General features: G+C 32.3%; 2 non-coding genes across 2 annotated transcripts; one reads left to right on the top strand and one right to left on the bottom strand.

Moving 5' to 3' along the window:
* Window positions 1-534: 534 nt before the first annotated feature.
* LOC115033441 lies at window positions 535-655 on the top strand. The gene has a single exon (XR_003838800.1). It is a non-coding gene; the product is annotated as a U5 spliceosomal RNA (small nuclear RNA).
* A 2,106-nt stretch (window positions 656-2,761) lies between these two features.
* LOC115033480 lies at window positions 2,762-2,959 on the bottom strand. Its single transcript, XR_003838833.1, has one exon. It is a non-coding gene; the product is annotated as a U2 spliceosomal RNA (small nuclear RNA).
* Window positions 2,960-5,628: the final 2,669 nt, after the last annotated feature.

The following is a 5,628-nucleotide window of genomic DNA, read 5'->3' as shown; positions in this document are numbered from 1 at the left end:
CTTCCGATCGTGCTACTACCGTCGGAAAACTATAAAAAATGGACACAATCAATTATTTTGTCATGATTTTATAACTATGTATAGTAATATCATTGAGTATACATGGTATAGATGTCTCACTGGCCGTGATTATTCGCTGCGCTAAATTTTAGTTTATTTATTGACAATAGATTATATATAGATAACGTTAATAGTCGGAATGAAAATAATAATTCAGCCGGTGGTAGCGGCAGCATTATATATAATCAATGGTAATATTAAGGCTACGACCATTCAGCAGTTCATGCTCTGGTGTTTTGGAAAATAGCCAATAGATGGCGTTCGCCGTTCGCGAACACGGTTATTTAGACGTTTCAGTCGTGCTACAAGTTTTTACGGTCGACCATCGCACTGACGTCTAAAGTTTACACCGGTCCGAACGCCTACAGACACCACTGAAGCTTGCTAACCGGGAAACGGTATTGTATGAACACCAGCCCACGGCTTCGTGACCGGGCTGATTGTATATAGGGAGCCAAACATCATCTAAACGACAATTCCAGTTCCTTTTTAAATCGAAAAAAATCTTTTGCCTTTTACTAAAGATTTCCGTGAAGGGGAGCATTCAAAGGAGCCTAGACGTTTAATTTTTACAACTGCCTGACGGGTCGGGCTTCTTATACATCGTTGAAATTTTAATAATTCACAAATTATGAACCTATTCTGGTGGTTTATATATATATGTCGTAACGACTAATGCTTATTGTTAGCGACGTGTACACTGTATATTACTATAGCCCTATAAAGTAAATATTATATCTACAAATATACACGCTCACCGCTCACAAACCTAAAACATTTTATTCCACTGACTGAATTTATAAATAAATAATAATAATTAGTTACTAATCATTTCTATAGTAAATATAGTAAATAATTAAATAGCATATTAGGATCTAAAACAAGAACGGCGTTAAATAAGACACGGACAATACCAATGTATACAAGTAAACTCAAATACCCAATTGAACCGCATCCACTTTGGCATCACTTTGGTGCGTAAAGGCTTTTAAATAATTTTTTTTTTTGGGCTTTTTACGAGCCATTTAGACTCTTGGCCGCTAAAACTAATTCCTTCCATTGTTCTCTATTGTATGCTTGTTCCCAGTCTCCTCCAATTTTTTCTAATACTTCCTTGACGCTATCCTTCCATCTTTTCCGTGGTCTTCCCCTTGGCCTCTTTTCTCTTATCATTAAATATAATTATAATTAAATATAATTTAAATTTTAAATAATTAAATGGTATAAAAACTGCAGTTTTATTATGATAGTCGTTGTTGAGAAAATGCACAAAAAAAGGAAAGGATGCATGGCAAAAGTTTGAAATTTTAAAATGTAATATCGTAATTTGTGATAAATATTATTCAAGAAATAACAAACATGTTTAAATATTATCACGAAATATAATAGTTTTTATGATATATACTACCTATATTACCTATCAAGTATCATATTACCTATGCCTTATATTATATTGATATACATACTTAGGCAAACAGTATTTACATTATTGACTTTACCATTATAAAGGTAGTATAGGTACCTACGTCGTACGCGCGTACCTATACAAACTAGATAATATTATTATCTAGTGAGGCTAATGAAGTTTTTTTATATTTTAATTTTAAAGCTTATGAGTATTTTATATTATGTTATAAGTATTTTAAAATTGTAAATTGTTTGGGCATTTTAAAATACTCATAACTTGTTTTAAAATTAAAATCCAAAAAAAACCTATGAGGTTCACTAGATAATAATATTACCTTTAAATTGTATAAGAGGGTAATTCACTCAAATTGTTTAACTAACAGAGCTAAACGTGATCTGCTGAGTGTGCAATTTGCTATGTTATGCATTTGACGGAGAGATCACGCATGCGGTGTATGTAGTATAATTTATACTATTATGTACACAATAAATTGGATCCATTTTTTTTATATATATTCCAAGAGGTCAATTGGCAACATAGTTTTTATTACTTTTAAGTATAGTAAAATCACAAAATCTCCTTCTATATAAGTGTGGCATTTATAATTCGACTGTGTCTCCAAAATCAGTACTCACTTACAACTAGCACGGGGGGCCCAGGGGTCTAACTATATTTTCTGTTCTTCAGTTACCTACGCTACCAACGTGATATACGCTTCTCATTATGTCCGCGCGCGATTCGATTGCCTACCTATGTAATTTGATGACTGATAGCTAGACAATCGAATACACACATCGACTCTACACTTTTTAACAACACAGGAGATCGTATCCAGCCTATCCATTTACAACGTTTGTGGCGAATTGCTAGACGCTCTAACTTTTAAACATTCCCGTCAAAACGCCAAGCCTTATCTCCAATCCTTATCACAAATCCTAAATTTTCGTCTTACAACTTTACTGTCGTGACTTTTATAATTCCAACGACATTGTCATTATATTATCATTACAGTATTACGCATGGTGTACGTGGCACAATATATTAATTACTACCTACTAATAAGTGACATTATAAAATAAACTAATATGTTATGAAATAGTAATAATATTCTTTAGCAAATACAATAGGAATAAATAGGAAAATTAAATCTTAAAAGAACCAGAATGTCCAGAGTATCTTAATGATAAATCCAAAACTACGGAAAGTAACATGAAAATTGAAAATTTGAAAATTCAAATTCCAAAATTTAAAATTTTGAATTTCTTAATGATCTTATAACACTACGATCGTTTACATTATTGGGCCGTTCCCGGTGGTAGTACAATACCGGGTCAACCCGTGGTGGAGCAGGAGCAAGCCCCAAAATCTCCACCAATTTAGAAAAATAATTGTGCTTGTATACAATGATTCTCACATAAATAATATCTCCATGATCATAGATTATATACCATAGTACCTTTTACTATATATACTATGCTTAATCTATGATATGGTACGCAACATCACTGAGGTATCTTAAAGATAAACGCAATTCTAAGATGATTGCAGTTTCAAATTTGAGCGGGTTCGGAAAAGCAAAATTTCGATTTTAAAAAAATCGCATTTTAAAAAACGGGCGTATACGTCAATAATTTGATGTTTTAGACATCATCTGTCATCAATAATTTCATTTAAATAATATATGATTTAATAGTTTAATCGTCAACAATCCGATCAAACAAATGGTACTACTCAATAGCGCCATCTAACATCATCGAAAAACAGACGTGCACGCCGATTGTGATTTTTGATTGTGCGTAATGCGACGTTGTGCTGCGAAATACGGCGGCCCTTCGACTTTTGTGTATCGATAGCGCCCACTCGTAGCCAGACAATCGTTCTATGTCTGTACAATTTATTTGTCGGAACCACAGATATATATAACTAAACGAGTTTAGATATATATCTGTGGCCGGAACGTTGAACACGGACATTTTATATCAAATATCATTTTAAATGTTCAAAATTCAATTAAAACCACGGACTAAGATAATATAATGGACTGGTATCGAAACATATTCGGTGGTTTAAAAATGCCTGGTGTTATCGTGTGTTATAGGACTTTAGCTGTTACTAGCGTGCATGGTGGTTTTTATCATGAACTAAGAAGATATGGACTGGTCAATACGTATACCCAAATACCGGTCAGGAAATGTTATGGGCAAGGTGGATATATATATATATATATATTATATATATCCACCTTGGTTATGGGTACAAAACTATGCGATAGTAACGCACTCTAACGGAGAACATATAGAAGTTAATAATATTGCTTATATTATTTGAATCTTGAATTTGTATAATATGTTATAATTATAAATTATTATTATAATATTTTGTTTTGAAATCTTAAAGCAATACTCCAAGCTTCCCAGAATAAATACTATGAATATTTAATATTTTGTTATTTTTTGTTGCTACAAATCCGACATTTTAGTTAGCCTTGTTGGCAAGTACTTTTGAGTCTAGTTCAATCTATGTATGATGAATGATGATGTAGTATTTAATTTATAATTTGTTCATGTTTATAATTAAATATAGGTTATTGTTACTTTTCTGTACAACTGTGTTTATTTATTTTATAAAAATGGGAAGATAATGTGCAATTAAATTGTGCACAAGCGCAGATGATAATAGTAAATGTACCTTTTTTAAAGTTCCTAAAACCTCGAAAAATATTTGGACTGATATTGTTTCAAAGGTAAATAGTTTTGCTACAAAAGTTAATTTTGTTAATTAAAGTTAAAGTTAATTTTTCAAGCCTTTAGTTGTCGGTTTGCCGTGAGTGGCGGGCGGCAGCCGGCGGCATTCACTATTATATTTTGTTATTGATATCATAACTGTTTTAGGGTTTTCGATGAAGACCGCTAGGTACCGACACTATTGCATGATTCTGGTACCATAACCATGGTGGATATATATCCACCTTGACCATAAAGGCGCATTCACAGCTACGTCGTGTGTCGTGTCGTGCGAGTGCTTGGTTATTATATGGTTACGGCTGGTAACCAATATGGTTTAAAAGTTGAGCAGTAGTCAATTCTTGGTATACTCGGTTGCAACTTGGTTATTACATGATATAAAAAAGTAATATCCAATCACAATACGATTTGATCGACACGACACGACACACGACGCAGCTGTGAATCCGGCTTAACAATTACTGACTTTACCTCTACCACCCGCCTACCATGTCGTGACCAGTTCATATCTTCTTAGTTCATGGTTTTTATTTTAAGCTACAGATTATCAAATATTGTATATCCATGGTTTAAGATAGAATGGTTGCGCGTCGAACGATTAATATTGGCAGGAGGAAGAGCCTATGTCAAATTGACACTAGCTCTTAACGCGGTCTAGTTGTCATAATAATTGAGATACCTATGAGAGATTAGATATTGATTATTATAATATAGGTTAGGTTCAAACTTATTTTAATTCTTATCAATAACTGGTGGTCCAAAAACGCCGGTGATACTACCAAAATGCATTGAATATTGCATATTATAATATATTAATGACATTTATTGTATTAAATTTTGTTCTAAATAAACGATTAACCGTATTAAAACATGTATTAATAACATATTAGTGTTAATTTACAAGTATAATGGATTTAAAACTAAGTAATAACATTAGGAGTATGACTAAGGAAGTTAAAAAAAGGTACCTAGAAAAGATATTTAATATCGACTGCAATGATCTATATTTTATGCTTAAAGATCCATCTATTGAATGGTCTAACAATTTAGATTTAGTACCAGATGTAACATATCCTGATATATTTAATTACCTTGTTTTAACTAAAAGTGCATACACTTTACAAGAGTTTAAGGCTTATAAAAGTTTAGAAGCGTATAATTTTTTTGTAAGTGGATGGATATCCAATGTAAAATGGCTAGATATTAATAATAACACGCTTGTAGTTTCAGAGGTGAGTTTATGCTTAAAAGCTGCTATTAAAAATGTTTATTTTGCTTAGTATAATTTTGCTTCTGCTTTGAACAATTTATAGGTGTGTCATTCTCAAAGGTTGAATGATACCAAACTAATACCATGGCTTATTTTAAAAAAATCTGGAGATGTGTTAGCTGCTCATTGTACTTGCATGGCTGGTC

Source organism: Acyrthosiphon pisum, chromosome X, assembly GCF_005508785.2.
Source record: "Acyrthosiphon pisum isolate AL4f chromosome X, pea_aphid_22Mar2018_4r6ur, whole genome shotgun sequence".
Lineage (NCBI taxonomy): Eukaryota > Metazoa > Arthropoda > Insecta > Hemiptera > Aphididae > Acyrthosiphon > Acyrthosiphon pisum.
Note: the sequence above shows the minus strand (reverse complement) of the source record. Positions and strands in the feature narration are given on the sequence as shown.